This window comes from Ambystoma mexicanum, chromosome 7q (assembly GCF_040938575.1).
Source record: "Ambystoma mexicanum isolate Mex_15411 chromosome 7q, UKY_AmexF1_1, whole genome shotgun sequence".
Classification (NCBI taxonomy): domain Eukaryota; kingdom Metazoa; phylum Chordata; class Amphibia; order Caudata; family Ambystomatidae; genus Ambystoma; species Ambystoma mexicanum.
This window is the reverse complement of record NC_090941.1, coordinates 203,853,903-203,870,762: the sequence shown is the minus strand read 5'-3', so window position 1 is coordinate 203,870,762 and position 16,860 is coordinate 203,853,903.

The window sequence follows — 16,860 nt, the reverse complement described above, 5'->3', positions numbered from 1 at the left end:
TTTTAAAGTAACATTTTTGCTACACCACCAAACTTCCAAAACATATATTGCTGCCACTAATATGTACTAATAGCCTCATAGACCCCGGGAGAGGACCCTTGCCTAGCATATGGCCTGAGGCGAACTTGGTGGCAGTTCACTATCCCGTGATAACAACCCCTCCCTCAACCTATAAGGATATATTAAAAAAGAAGTATAATGTAAGCTGCTTATTAGCCCTGACTGAACTTATCTGAATACATTTTGAAACACCAAACATTTTCAGATCTTTCAGTCTTTCTTTGAGTATCAGCCATACCAGGTTTGAGGGTGTTCAGCGTTGCACTTTACAAAGCGCAAGCTTCTCAAGTTTTGTTCAATCTGAAAAAGTCATTCAGAGACAGGAGGTTGCGTCTAGTTATGCGAATGTTTTACTGGAGGCGATTGTATTACAATGTTACTAAATTTGAATTGCACTATTTTTAGAATATAATTTAAAGGCAGGCATGGCTCTGTACAATTGCAATTCGGCTTAAAGTAGATTTCAGGCAGAGCATACAACAACATGGGCTTGGTTGAACATAGCACACCGTTCATTTGTTTACTTATTTATTTTTTGTGTGTGCAGACAATCACATTAACTGTGTTTAATGGCATACATACATTTACAGGGACACAGGAAACATCAATGCCTTGCTGAGAATAGTACTTTGGAATTTCTTTCAGGAGGGATAGCCTCGACAATGGCTTCCTTCGGGTGCAACAAATCAAAATATGTGGGTTCAGAGTAGCAAATGTGTTCTTTGAGAAGGAGAAGAACATTGCTGTGGCTTTGTTGGAATGACTCACATCTGAATGCCTGAAGGACCAGAAAATCACAGTGATTGTGTTCAGAGCTAGATACTTGTTCCTCTAGAATGAGGAGAGTTAGACACATGCCACCAACATACCACTAGGAGTCTCGATCAGGCACATGGAGGGTGATGTAAAGCCATGGTGATTCAGATATGAGCCAGAGATGCAGAGATGATGCACATTGATGTTTAGGTAGGCAAGGATGGAGCCTAGCTTTCTAACTCCCAGTTCCCTACACCATGATGCCAGGACATGTTCATGCTTTAGATTGTCTTAATTCGTGTCTGCCTCCTGATCCTGGAACCCCACATTTGGTGCATCTGTGTGTAAGGTGAGCTGAGCAGAGGCGAGGCATAGTGGCCTGTGTATTGGCACAGAGCACACACCTATGGCCTTCTCAACACTAAGCGTTCTGCTACCGTGCACGGGCATCAAAGTCGTCATAAATAGAATGTCTGTGGTACATAGTGCCCAGGATCCGGTGCAACCTGAACCTCTAGCTGCAACTCGCAGAGCCTGGCAAATACTTCATTAAAACATCTCCACGTTTTCATGGATGTAGGGGAACTTCACGAGACACTACAGCAACTAGATAATGGACCATTTGAGTAGCCATGCCTGTGAAATATGTGTGTGTGAAAGTCTAAATGGCTTTACACCCATTACATGCATCAGCTTTTCAAAGCCACACCTAACTCCAAACAGAAAAATACAGATCAAATACAACAATTTGAATCGAAACGTTAATCCATCTTCTTTTTAAACTGCTTAGTTTATCTCCTTAATGTATGCTTGTTAGACAGAAACATGTTTGTCACTTCATACACAACAATACCAGTGTGGTTGCATCAAACACTAACTGCAATCAAGTGACTTGTTCACATGGTTTCTTTTGTTGTTGGAAATACAGTAGAGACATTCAGAGGAGTCTGTTTACGTTCACGGCACTTCCAGACCGCTAATTGCATACTTGCATCTATGGTAGAGAAAAATAAATCAGCACGTACTGTGCAGGAAAACGCATTACCTGAGCAAAATGACATGAACCGGATGATGTCACGCGACTCCTTTGCGTTCCTGCATTTTTTAACACAGCACACACATTCATGAACACGTGATGCTCTGTGAGAATAGGGAGTGATGGGTTAGCATTACTAGCTTGTATGGTGTTCTCAGAGTTTGAATCTAAACAGTTACTATGCATAAGGACACTGTGAGAAAGGAGAACACGTATCCATGGTAACGAAAATGATAAATCGCATGCTGTCATGTACAGCATCTCTTTGATCTGTGAAGATATTGTGTGCATCCCGAACTTTCATATTCATATGAACCTTGAATCCTTCTACTGTCGATAAAAAGAGTGCCCGTGTGTTTGGTAATGTTAACACCTGGTATTTACAGTGGCATGCAGGAAAAACAAATTGAGAGGGCAAGTGCCACATTTTTGTTTAAAAAAAAGTTCTTTATTGTGAAGCGCCATGTAAAAGGGATTCAGAGAAGGAAAGAAGAGAAGATTTAAGGAAGAGTGTGAATGGGGAATACATGACCAAGAGGTCGTGGGCGAGAGTGAGTGACATCTGGTTATGAAGTGTTGATGGGCCTCAACAAACTACTAGTTACATTCCACAACAACGTGTCACAGACCTTTCCACTCCTCATCCTGTGTGTGTGCAAGGATCGTGTCCTGAGTGTCCAGAATGCAAAAGCTTGTCCAAAGCTGCTGATGCCAGGCTCAAGGTTTCTGTGTGTGAAACACTCCTGTCTGTTGCCTCAGGACACTATTATATGACAGAATTGAGATCTTTTTTTACAAGGAATATTGTGTGGCCAATATTGTAGATCAATTTAACGTTGTATTAGGAGCCTTAGTTACCAGTCACTTAGACTTTTGCAATGCCCCGGCGGCAACACCGCGTCACATGTTGCACTATGCTTCCGCCTACCCTCTCCCCTGCCGAGACCACAGTTCCACTACTCTTTCTGGTACACTTCTATCACTGGTTAAATCTCTGGATCACTGCATACCTGAGTAAATTCCTATGTGAATCAAGGATGCACTCAGGGATATGGCAATCAATCTTATGCTGAGGTTAAATGCCTTGATTCCGTGCCCACAATGTGACCCTAAAGAATTTGCAAAAAGACATTTCCACAGGAAGATTTTTATTTGAGAATCACGTTACCTGTGGCATGCAATTTATTCCTTGACTTAGAAGAATAATTGACACTCTCTAGTAAGGAAACATGTTTGTGCATTTTGTCGAATGTTTGTAGGTGCCATTTGCTATCTGGGATTCTTGAACTTGAATAGCACTCTGTAGCTAACCATATGTTACTCTTTATTAGACAATTTAATTATGGTTTGTGGCAAGGTTATTAACAAGCAATTTTCAGTACACTGGGATATTTTTCCTCATCAAATGCCTCCACCAAGCTGCCCTGAATACTTGATAACGAGATTCACTAGACCGGCATCCTGCCATCCTTCCAGAAAGGTCATCTCTAACCTCCTTCTAGTGCCAAGATTCAAACGCACCATGTCTGGAGGGAACAGCTTTCCTGTTAAAGCAGCACAAGTCTGGAACTCCCTACCACCATCCATCAGGGAAGACCTTCCATACTCACAATTCAGATTCAACACCATCCTCTGGCTCAAGGAACATGACACTTAACATTTTTCCTTACGGCGCTATATTATAAATACCTTAAATTGTGACTATCTACCGATTCCCTATGTTAAAACACATGATTTAACCTGTAAATATTGTATATCTCCTTGTAATTATAACCTGTTGTATTGCTCCTAATTGTTTTTGATGCTTCTAGCAATGTAACCCGAGCTGGATCCCATCTTTTGCGCTCCATGTAACCTATGCTTCACAATCCTCTTGTTGCCTCTGCTCCCTGCTACCCTTGGGTTAGGTGCGCACTACAAATAATAAACAAACAAACAAACAAATCACAGTTCTATAATTATGCGGTGAGTCATGAAGATGAAACATGCAATTGCCACCCCTGTCCTGAGGAAATAAATCCAATGATTAATCATAAACAATCCTGCAAGCAGAACCGTAGAGATTGAAGACATAATGCATCCAGAAGGGTGGATGTGTCAAGTACGTTGATTTGAAATCTTAGAGATTAGTGTGATGAAGATTAAGGCTAGGTAATCAGAAAGCAACCACACTGTCCCACTTCTGCTTCACAGTCTTCACAGTATGAGAGTATACAGAGCAGAGGCAATGTTTTATATGGAAGCAGGTAATCAGAAAACAACCACACTATCCCACTTCTGCTTCACAGTCTTCACAGTGTGAGGGTATACAGAGCAGAGGCAAGGCTTTATATAGAAGCATGTAAACAGAAAGCATCCACACTGTTTCACTTATGCTTCACAGTCTTCACAGTCTGCAGGTATACAGAGCAGAGGCAAGGCTTTATATGGCAGTAGATAGTCAGAAAGCAACTGCACTCTTCCACTTCTGCTCCACAGTCTTCACAATATGAGGTACATAGAGCAGAGGCAAGGCTTTATTTGGAAGCAGGTAATCAGAAAGCAACCACACAGTTTCACTTCTGCTTCACAGTCTTCACAGTGTGAGGGTATATTAGAAGAGGCAAAACTTTATATGGCATGAGGTTATCAAACAGCAACCATGTTGTTCCACTTCTGCTTCACAGTATGAAGGGTATACAGAGCAGAGGCAAAACTTTGTATGGCAGCAGGTAATCAGACAGCAACCACGCTGTTCCACTTCTGCTTCACATTCTGCGCAGTATGAGAGTATACGAAGCAGAGGCAAGACTTTATTTGGTAGTAGGTAATCAGAAAGCAGCCACGTTGTTCCACTTCTACTTCACAGTCTTCACAGTATAAGGGTATAGAGAGCAGAGGCATGACTTTATATGGCAGTAGGTAATCAGAAAACAGCCACACTGTTCCACCTCTACTTCACATTCTTCACAGTATGAGGGTATAGCAAACAAACGACATACTTTATAGGGCATTAGGTAATCAGAAACCAACCCCACTTTTGCACTTCTGCTTCACAGTCTTCACAGTATGAGGGCATACAGAACAGAGGCCAGACTTTATATGACAGTAGGTAATCAGAAAGCAACCACGCTGTTCCACTATTGCTTCACAATCTTCACAGTATGAGGGTATAGAGAGCAGAGACAAGGCTATATATGGCAGCAGGTAATCAGAAAGCAACCACGCTGTTCCACCTCTGCTTCAGAGTCTTCACAGTCTGAGGGTATACAGAGCACAGACAAGGCTATATATGGCAGTGGATATACAGAAAGCAACCACACTGTTCCACATCTGCCCCACAGTCTTCACAGTATGAGAGTATACAGAACAGAGGCAAGACTTTATATGGCAGCTCTCAACAGCTGAATATGAGCCTTGCATCAGCTTTGATGCATTGCAAACTTGTTTTCTAATGAGAGAGTTAAGTGTAATAGAAAATAAAATGCTAGCATATATTCATAGTGTAGAAACACAACACGCTGCCTCTCAACTTAGAATAATGTTGCCAATGGGATATCATTGTTTAGTTAGAACATGCAAGCTAGCAACTGAAGTAGCATGCAGTTCTCCTCAGGGACACTATCTGAAATAACCCCATAACAGATAAGATATCCCTCAAGCAGGGCATATCCGACCATAACTCGATGGAGAATCACATCATGTATTGTCGTGCACATGCATCACAATCCTTTACTCAGAGAAGTGTTATTCTTGATTACCGAATTACACCCTAGCAGCAGGATATACAAATAACAAGATACAAGTAATCGTATGTAAAATAGTTTTAAAATACCTAAGCAGTCCAAAGTATCTGATCATAGCAATTTTTATCTGCCCGCTGTACTGAAAGAGAACACCCCAAAGTATATCACGTGATGAAATGAGGATACAAAACACCATGAAAGCCATGCGGATGAAATTCTTCACTCCTCATGACATATAGCCCAAACGAATTCCAGAACTCCATAGATGAATACACATAGTAATATTTCTAGCATCTAACACAATCATAAAACAATGAGAATGAGTACAAGTCTAATATAGTGCGCAATTCACCTGAAACTACTTTGGCATTGCTGAGTGAATACCAAGTGCGAAAATGACCACTGCATGCAAGCACACATCAGTGACAAACTTAGGATATCGTCCAAGTCTTCCCTTGCCAATGAAAATAAAATAAATAAATAAATGGTTGTGTACACATATAATGGTGCATTGAAGGGAATTTCTCAATTAGTCAGCAAGGTATAAGGAAGAATGGCCCCTGGATGCGTGAGGATAGTGTGAAGATACTGTAGAGAGCTGCAAATCAGCCAATACTATCACGTGGCGTAGTTTGTCAGTAGGTATACATTTAAAAAAAATGTGCCTATGAATGATGAACTGTTATCATCGAAGGGCATTTTACAGAACAGTGTGGGGCATCAATAACATATGTCCCCTTCTTTTTAGTGACACATTGGGCTGGACCACATACCATCTGTCAGTTCCAGTATTAGTAAAGAGTTTAAAAAGTCACTTATTTTGAGGAGACATGTGAGAGTCAATCAGTGAAGGAGGGATATGAGGTGAAGTTTGAGGGAGCAATGTGGATGGGAAATAAATGATCAAGAGTTGGTGAGAGCGATTGATCAATGTATGGTTGATTCATTGAACCAGTACTTGCTATTTAAAGAGTTCCACTCATGTCCTCAATAAATGTTGTTTCTCGTAGGCTCATCCACATTAGAAGAGATTGTTGAAGACACGAATGTCACAGGAGAAAATCTAGCCATCATCTAAGAGGCATCGAACAAGCCATCGTCAGAGCAAAAAAGGACTTTATTTTTCTCACGCATTCAACAATACCAAAATCAACAATGCAGCATTGTTTAAAGTTTACCTCAGCCTCGCCAAGGCAAGTTCTCTGAAACTCTGGGACCCCACTTTACAAGATCTGTGTAACTAGTTCCAACATTTCTTCATTACTAAAGGCCATAACGTCCAAGCTATATTATTCTGTTTTCCACCCTCATTCCTCTATTTGTCACATCTCCATGCCATCCTTAACCAATTCACCAACTTCAGACCTTTTCACACTGATGATATGCAAAAATACATCAGGACTACAAATCACTACAGCTTGCCCACTGACCATTCCCCAACTTCAATGTGCATCCTCATCGCCGGGCACATTTTTCATGTCCTGTAACTCAGCACTAACACATGCTTCCAGGAGGGTTTCTCCCCAAAACAACTTAAACCCACAATAGTGATAAACTTGCTAAAAAAAGCCTTTAATGGAGCCCTCACACCTTGCTAATTACAGATTCATCACTAACCTCCATAATGTAGAAAACATCTTGAAGAAGCCTGCCATCAAAAATCTCCAACACTAGATGGAGCAAAGCCATCATCTGGTTTGCCACCAATCAGCGCTCTATCCCTCTCATGGATTGGAGACTGCTATCCTGCGCACCAGAGAGCACCTACTCAAGTAACTAGATTCCAACCTCTAACGGTTTATTGAGAGGCCACCCTCAACACAGGGATTTCCTTCCCTCACTAATCTAGGTGTCACACAGTAAAAGGTTTAATGTTAGTTCTTTTATTCAGCCCTATCTCCAATTCATCCAATACGCCTTGGACCTCTCCCCCTGCGCTACCAATGAACCAGGTACCAGTATGGTGTAAAGGAAATATATTTATATTTATTTTAATTTGATGTTGAAACAAATCTCACTAAAATGTCAAACACCATTTTATCCATGGCACAACACAATAAACTTCTCGCAAGATAAATAAATCATACAAGTGGGATGAAAAGAACAAAAATCACAATTCTTAACTTTCTACAAATTTCACTTCAAGAAATAATTGAACTGATCAATAAACAAAACAATTACGTATAAATGCTTTGCAATTTCGATTTTCCTGCACGCTTAAAAGGCTAGCAGTTTAGATTTTACACATTTGTGCAAATGCATATGGCAATTATTATTTCACCCCCACTTTTGCCTTAAAGTAAACACAGTGCGATTTAGCAGTTTGTTTTTCAGCCCACGCCCCCTACTTTTGGTCTGTGTTGGGAAAGTCAGACAGAAAAGTGGGATGATTTAAGCATTTGGATTTGACATTGTGTGTGGAAATTAAGCAGGAACAGGGTGATAGTTTGCCCCTGCATATAGAAAGTTTACCTAGGTTGTATAACACATTGAACTTGAGCACCATAAAAGTTAGAGATGCCAGGAAGCACCTCTTGTACAGATTATTCCTTAGTGGGTAAGGGAAGGAGGAAGAACATGACATTAGGCATATAAGAATGATGCAGGAGGTCACTTCGGTAAGTGCTGACATTTGGCAGGATAACGGTCTGTTAGATCAATTTCTAACAGCTTTTCCATGACACAAATGACTTGTGATGGGCAGATTAAAATGGCCCAGTTCAGAGTGTCTTGTTACTTTCATTTACAGTTAGTGAAAGAACGGTTCCAAAAGAGTGAGGCTTGTGTGCATAATCAGGCTGAGGTTTTGAAAGAGACCTAGCAAGAACTTAACCAGTTAGACGATAACACAACAGAGCCACATCTCCTTGAACAACAAAAAAATGAGCTCAAACACAGAAACAAATGAGTGCAGAGCATGAAATGCATTTTTCTGCACTTGAAGATGCACATAATGAGTGTCCGGTAAATTTGAGCACACTGCAACATAAGGTAAATGATCAGACTATTTATAATAGAAGACTGTTAGATGACATTATGGCCCACAGACAACAAATCAGGCAATTATAGAAGGAAAATACTCAGTTTATCATCCAACAGATGGACTCTCAACAGGAGTTTGATGAAATGTATCAGAATGTACATATGCTGAATCAACCAAATTTGCAGTTGGTGAAATACCATGATGCAGAAAAGGAATTGTCAGACTCTCAGGTCCTGAGAAGTATTAGAGGGGAAAACAGGGAACTTGTGGTACATGTAAAGCAAGTAGAGGCTGACCTTTTACAGGCAGTGTATTGGAGAGGCGCATTGGAAAAAGAAATCAATCGCTTGAAAGCATTTCAGCAGGAACTACGGCAAATTAAAGATTGAGTCATGGCTCAGAGCAGGGTGCTCGAGTCCAATCAGGCCCTGGTCTCAGAGATAAAAAGCCAGCTCTATGAAAACCATAAGAAATTCCCGAGAGGGAGAAGTAGGTGTGAGAGTGTGACAAATGAAATGGAAAAATACAAACAGACATTGAGGCACTCTGACCAGTCAGGGTACGGAAAAGTGCCCACTGATAAAGGGATGATGCCTTCTCTATCAGGTACCTCATGACAGTTAGCCACAACTTCATATGTCCTGACAGCAACTGACCTCATACACACCCCTTACCAAGAACAGGGAAACATGAGGCAGCTGAACTCACCCAGGCATAGCCCAACTAAGCCAGAAGGACAGTCCTTATTGGGTAATGATGAATATTAATCTTTACAAAGCAGAAGGGAAAGTGGCCGGACCAGTGTGTTCTGGGAAGTAAGGGATAATCCAGTGAGTACTTCAGACCATGAAAACAAACTTCCTTGATGAGAAAATTAGGAAGTTGAACTTAAAAAATTAGATTTCAGAGAGACCATCTAGCTCACTTCGCTGGGGAAGAACATTCAAAGCTGCATCCCAGCAGGGACATCTTAAAGACCTCCTTACATTCAGGGGGAGCTGTGAATTTGTCCAGACTGTCTTGCAGGGAGGAGACTACAGAGATGAGTCATTTTGAGGAAGGGACTGAATATTATCCTGTGCCCAAAGGTGAGTACAGGGGAAATTACCCTGAGAATTCACAGCAGCACAGTGAAAAGGAGTCCAGACCCCATGGTTCTGGGAGATAATCCCAATCTCACTGAGCTCAGGAGCTCATAGAGGACAAGTAATGGACTTCAAACATTAGCGGCTCTGAGTCAGAAGGAGCAGAGGAAAAGGAAGTCTGCCAAACAGAAGAAAGGTCTTGTTAAGGACCCACTCGGACAGATAAAGGCCATAATGAGCTTCATGATGCCCTATCAGAAGAATTAAAAATATTCAGTATGGGAGCACTTAGTGCTTTATGGGCAAATGATAACATCATTTGGAATCAAAAATAATGTGAATTGCAGGGAGTTTGTCAAGTGGACATTCTCCCCCGAATACTCCAGCTTCTTTACAGGGCTGGATAATCAGGATCACTACAAATGGTCCACCTATAAAACGGCCATATTGGCACATTTGTTCACCGACTGGAACCCACAAGAGGCCCGTAAGGCAGCATATAACTTGAAATGTGGGACGAGCAGGCACCTAGGGAGATTGTGCAGGATTTAAAATGAGCATTTGCACAGACATTCTGATGTGTGAACTCCAATAGTAGGGAGTGTGTGACCACCTATTTCCATGCACTCCCCAAATACATCATGGTTCAACCGGTGCAGGATTTTCATGAGCACAGGATCCTGGATAGGGTGATTGAACAAGTCACCAAGATCTCTGAGGTCCATAAGCCCACTGAGAGTAAAAACAAACCCCCTACTACACCTGATTCTGCAAAGGTGACTGAGGTGAAAACTACCCCTCTATTGGATCTGGAGATGGGGGTGAGGGACTGAAAATACTCCTTCTGTCAATAAGCAGAATGAAAGGCAGAGGAGACCCCCTGACCCAGACCAATCTAATGGTAGTCATGCGGGGTGCCAGAATGTTGACCCATCTGACCCTGCCAACTATGTAAGCCTGAGATACAAAGATAATAGACCAATCCTGGGGTATGTATGTATACACTCACGCAGCCCAGAGAACTTCCAAGGGAAACTTCTGTCTAAATTTCCCTCAGGAAAGAAGTATTATTCCACCTCCCAAACTGAACTTTACCCTAGATACCCTATGAACCACAAACCTCCAGAATAATCCTCCTCTCTCTCCCCTGCTTCCAGAACAATAGATCCCTGAACCCGGGAGAAGGGAGACCCAGGATGTAAAACTATGGGGGAAACGTCCAAAACCCAAGCTACTCAGAGACATTTACCCTTTCCAGGAGCAGCAGAGGTGTGACCAGATACCTCCTTACAACTCAGAAAAGGTTTCCAAACTGGTAACAGTAACTGACCAACGATCTGGGATGAATGCTGAGGGCTCAGTGGAACCATCAACTGGAATCTGCTGCCCAGAACACCCCAACACCCGGGTCTGATGCCCAAGGGGATAAATAACTGAAGGAGAATTCTGACAACCAGCAGGTTGCTGAGCAGGGGGCCCGGGTGGAAATGAGATGCCAAGTCCTAGAGGAATCTTCCTTTTCTACTGAAACAAAACCCATGGAAACCACTGAGCTTGAATATGAATATTCTATCCCTGAAAAGCTGGAACCTAACAAACAGCGGATAAGTAGGAGAAGTCAAAAGAGACCCCCCTTTGCGGATAAGCTGCAGATCATTCCTTTTGAAAGAAAATAACCACTGGAGGATTCAGGTAAGGAAATCTTCTCTTTCAGGAATGTGAGAATCCCTCCCAAAGAAACATGGGTCCCAAAAGACCCTAAATGGGACAGGGAGACCGTCCCATGAGCAAGAAATTCTTAAACCCCAACAATGCGAGCCAGATGATATTGAAATTCAATGGGTATCCCGTTAGGCAGAATCACATGCAGTACCCTTTAGGAACACTACACACAATTAAGACTACCTTGTACCAAAGGTGTAAGTACAATTTCACCTTTGGTACAAGCCTGCTGGTTACAAAATAGGACCCCAAAGTAGTTAAGTTGCACAGTTGATGGCCGTCCATCAAGCCATCCTCACATCAGTGAATCACCAACTTAATGAACTGGTCATATTCACTGACTCTGATTATGTCAGCAATGGGTACGTGGAGCACATGATTAACTGGGGGAAATGAGGTATCTTTTGTGCCAGCAATAAACCAATAACGCATACAAACTGATCCAGTCAATTAACGATGTGGTAACCTCCAATGAGATGAGCATCTACTGGAAGAAGATAAGAGGTAATTTGAAGATAGAGGTCCAGATAAGACTGTGAATGATCTGGCTGACCAACTGGCTAAAACGGGAGCTCACCAGGGGGATTTCATAGAAACTGAATCCCTGCTGGGTGAAATTGAATGTACTGCTGTCACCAGGTCACAATTGTGTGTGAATAGTGGACTCTCGACTGCTCACTGGAGTAAAGATACCTTGATGCAGAATTGATCACTGCAAAGAGGCCCCAATCATTGGAGAATTCTGTGAACACATTGAAGACCCTTTGAGTTTTCCTCTAACAGAGTTGGATTATACCGGTAAAGAGGATCTCCAGGTGTTGATGATTTCCAAGATATTCTGGATTCAAGACAGTTTGCTTATAAGGAAAGCCCTATCTAGCTGTGACCAGGGCGTGATATCTACCTCATTCTGAATCCTGCTGTTGAACCACACCCATGATGCGGACACTACTGTTCATAGGGGATTTCACACAATGTTAGAAATATTATGAGCGGTTGCCTACTGTCCACACATGGGCTAGTAGCTCGACACTTACCTAAAGGGGCATCTATTGTGTACTCAATGTCAACCCAGTTCACTCACCTGAGAGCTCCCTTACACAAAACGTGAATGACGCTGCCTTGGTCAGATTTGCAAGTCAATTTCATTGGGCCAGTGATTCTCTCCTCTAGAGGAAATAAGTACATGTTGACTGTGACATGCTTGTTCACAAAGTGGCAGAAGGTCTTCCAGCCATGAATTGTAAGGCAGAAATAGCTGCTCCACTAATGATCAACCACATCTTCCCTCATTTCGGCCTCCCACAAAGGATTGAGTTGGACCGAGGAAGGCATTTTACAAGTGAGCTGATGGCGAAAATGTGGGAGATTCTAGGGGTAGAAGAAACTCCACATTGCCTAGCGGCAGGCCTCAGGCAGGAGGGTACAGAAATACAACAACACAATGGTGAGTATCTTGAAGTAGTTTGTGCCAGACTCTGGACCCATTTGGGACATTCAGTTACCACTTGTTCTTATGGCTATTAGGTCTACACCATCTTCTGAAACAAAGATGTCTCCATTTAAGCTCGTGAATGTGTATAACATCATGTTACCTCAGCTTCTGCTCTACAGAACTCAAGGAGCAGATCCTGATACATGCTTCCACTACTCTTGAGTACATTGAAAATGTAAGGAAGTACCTCCAGCACCGTTTTGCTTATGCTCAGTTTAGAAAACTCAGCTGAAGGAATGCATACCTATTATGATCTAAAGAGCACCAAGAAAGAATATGAAGTAGGTGTCAAGGATTACCTGTACGAGTAGCTCGACACTTACCTAAAGGGGCGTCTATTGTGTGCTCAATGTCAACCCAGTTCACTCACCAGAGAGCTCCCTTACACAAAAAGTGAATGACACTGCCCTGGTCAGATTTGCAAGTCAATTTCATTGGGCCAGTGATTCTCTCCTCTAGAGGAAATAAGTACATGTTGACTGTGACATGCTTGTTCACAAAGTGGCAGAAGGTCTTCCAGCCATGAATTGTAAGAATATGAAGTAGGTGACAAGGATTACCTGTACAATTTTCAAAGGAATCAGACCAAGAAGTGAAAATGTCTTCCATCTTGGTGTGGTACCTTGGAAATTATAGATAAAAATCATGTGTTGCCTACAAGAACTGCATCCCCAAAGGAGAATAGAGAGCAGAAAAATTGTTCAACATTATCAGTTGAAAAAGCTGTCTTCCCAGACAAGCATTATGACTGATTGATGAGCTAAATGAATGTTGAGCAGAGGACACATCTGAGGTGTGAAAATCACGGATGGGGAATTATAACAGGTGAATAATTTAATTAATATCCTTTGGAAATGTAAAAACAAAAATAATAAAAACGAAATGTGTTGAAGGGATGTCTTCATATGTTGTGTCTAGTTTTATGTAATGGTTTCCCCTTTCAAATGGATGTGTTAAAATTTGATATCTATTTCTATGTAAATATGTTCTCTCAAATGCAATGTCCATATTCCAAGGAAATGTGGTGTGTAAAAAGTACTGAACCTCTTTTTCTTCCATTGTTGGAGAACTAACCTCTTTAACTTCCAGCATGGAGGCAAGAGTGAAGTCCGCGGAGGATCCTCAGGACCCCAGAACAAAGGTAGGAAAGGGGTGCTGTGCCAAACTCAAAGATTAAACAGGAGGGTGGAGTGCCCACTCCCGGAAGGAAAGGAAGAAATTGGGTATCATGCTACACCCCCCACCGAGGGACAGAGGGGGAGACTGGAGTTCCCATTCCCTAATTAAGGAAGTTCAGCCAGACAGGTTCCCACCAACAGAAAATTATGAAAGAAAAAGAAAATGGGTCAGATGAAAAAACCTTTCCTGCTCCGTCCTTGGAAAATATGGCATCATTGGAAACACAAGCCTTGAAACCAGATCACTGGTCTAGTCTTCCCCTAAAATGGCTGCCACCTCTATAGGGTGGGTGGAGCCTAGACTGAAGTGCATTGCATCTGTTTACTTCCAGTATCACGCTCGCCGGTTCTCATACCGGTATCCTTGCTACCCTCCAGTATCTGTTTGGCTAGTTACTTTTCGATTTCTTCCCGGATTATTCCTGTCTTTGGTTTGTTTGTCTTTCTATTGTTTGTCAGGTGATATCAGTTATTTCAACCTTCTGAGATAACCGCTTTCGGGTTCAACCCCTTTCAGTATATTCCCTGTCTGCGACTCTTTGTGTGACTTTGCCTCTTTTTCTTTCTTTCTTATATGATCGTTTGCTTAGTTTTGTATTTGATAGTCTGCGTCTGTATTGGTTTTCGTTCTGGAAAGTGTCCCCTCCGGGAGACGCTTTCATTACATTTTGCTTTCCACTCCTCTCAGTTCTGATCTGTTTACCTTTAATTGCTACTTTACCTTACCTTTTGCTTTCCGCCTTCCGCTCCTCGCGGTTCTGATCTGTTTACCTTTAAAAGCTATTTTACCTTACCTTTTGCTTTCCTACTTCCGCTCCTCGCGGTTCTGATCTGTTTACCTTTAGACGCTAATTTACCTTACCTTTTGCTTTCCGTCTTCCACTCCTCGCGGTTCTGATCTGTTTACCTTCAAACACTACTTTACCTTACCTTTTGCTTTCTGCCTTCCGCTCCTCGTGGTTCTGATCTGTTTACCTTTAAACGCCACATTACTTTACCTTTTGCTTTGCGCTTTATGCGCCTCGCATTTTGTTAGGCGGAAACCTGTGCAGTTCCCTCTGGCACCACTGCAAAAGATTTAGGACTACAGGCGTTGGCGGTGAACCCACTTGGTAGCAGTCTGCACCACACAAATTCTCGTGGTAGCTGTGGCTGAGCAGTCAGACCTCTCTCAAGAAAAGTTGAGCAGTATGTGGAGTATACAAAATAGGGCAATTCTTCACAGCAAGACAAGCAAACACGCAACGAGGCTTAGTGTAAAGATATTAAGGTATTTATTTATAACAAAATGTCTATGAAAAACACTATGGCAAATCACGCCAAACAAATCAAACACAATTACTCTACGGAATAGATGATCAATCTCCCTGGCAATATCGACAACTCTAGCTTCTACTGGTACCACTTATTTTCAGACAGAGGTGTATACCTCAACCTAGATGACACTCGAATATTAGTTAGGAAGGGAGAGAAAAAGATAGGCAGGTTACGAAATCAACACAGTTCGCTCCTATCGGATAAAATGCAAGGCAGGAAGGCAAGAATCACAATAGATCGTACAGTTCAGAGGCCAGGCCCACTCGGAGAGAGGCAAGGCGCAATGTCCCAAAAAGTCTCTAGTGGAGATGCATTCAAGTCTGTACTGCAAATTGTTATCGGTGGATTGAACCAGTTCAGAACAACGAATGAGAAAAGCTTGGAGGCGACCCAACGGAACGGAGAGGATTAAGACACCTCACTCGAACCGATCGAAAGGGAAGCCAGGCGGACACAGTACCTTGTTGTGGAGGGCAGCTCCGGCGGGGGCAGTTGTTCCTGGTGGTGGATGCACGTCGGGTCTTTGCCAAGAGTAGAGATGATCTCGTCGTCGAAGAAAATGAAGTCCGGTGCACCACCAGGGAAGAGACCAGCCGCGGAGTGCTCCGTCACAAGGCACCACCTTTTGGTCGCGGTTCAGGGGTAGTGGCTATCCGGTTGCCGAGGTGCTTCTGCACGGGCAATTCGACCACTGCGTCCTGAGGCGAATAAAAAGCAAAGGGGTCTGGTTGTTCCCACCAGTCAGGGGAAGACACTCTCCGGCAGGGAGATCTCCTCTGTCGTCGGGAAGTGGTGAGTCGGTTCCGCAGGGCTCCACCGGAGGTGTCGTCGTGCAGGTCGGCTCAGCGTTACCCTCGTCGGATTCTTAGGTCCTGTGGCGACTTCTGAAGATCCAGTCCCAAAAGCCCTGCTTTTATGCAGAAAACCCCCATTCATTCTGCCTAGCTGTCAATCAACACATGGTAAGAGGTGTGCGGGAACGCTCACCACTTGGGCTAATCACTCCAGAGTGCGACCTGAGTTGGCAAGGCAACTCGGTCCAGGGTGCCTAAACCCCCTCCCACACCCCTGAGGTAACCCAGACAGAATGGCACCACCTTGGAGGGTCTCTGTACAGAGGCACGCCAAAAGTGGAACAAAGGGCTCAACCTTTGGTTTAGGAGTCACAGAGACGAACACAGACGCCATTTTACAAACCGAGTTCTGGCAGAAGATACCATCCAATAAACTTATTTACGATAAGTAGATCGGTGGTACGTTAGAGATCAACGAGAAAAAGGAGTAATCTCCAACAATGGGATGAATCCCATGGGGTTATGCTCGGGGTCGAACATAACAAGTAGTTTCCACTGCCACCAGCCAAAACTCGACGAGGGGGGACAGGACAGTGCCCCCTCGAGTAACAGGTCTAGGAGTAATTGAATTATCTCTACTAGTACGTCCACAATAAGATGGTTTGTACTAGTCCTGTTAGTAAATTTAGGTCTAGTAAAGCCAATGGTG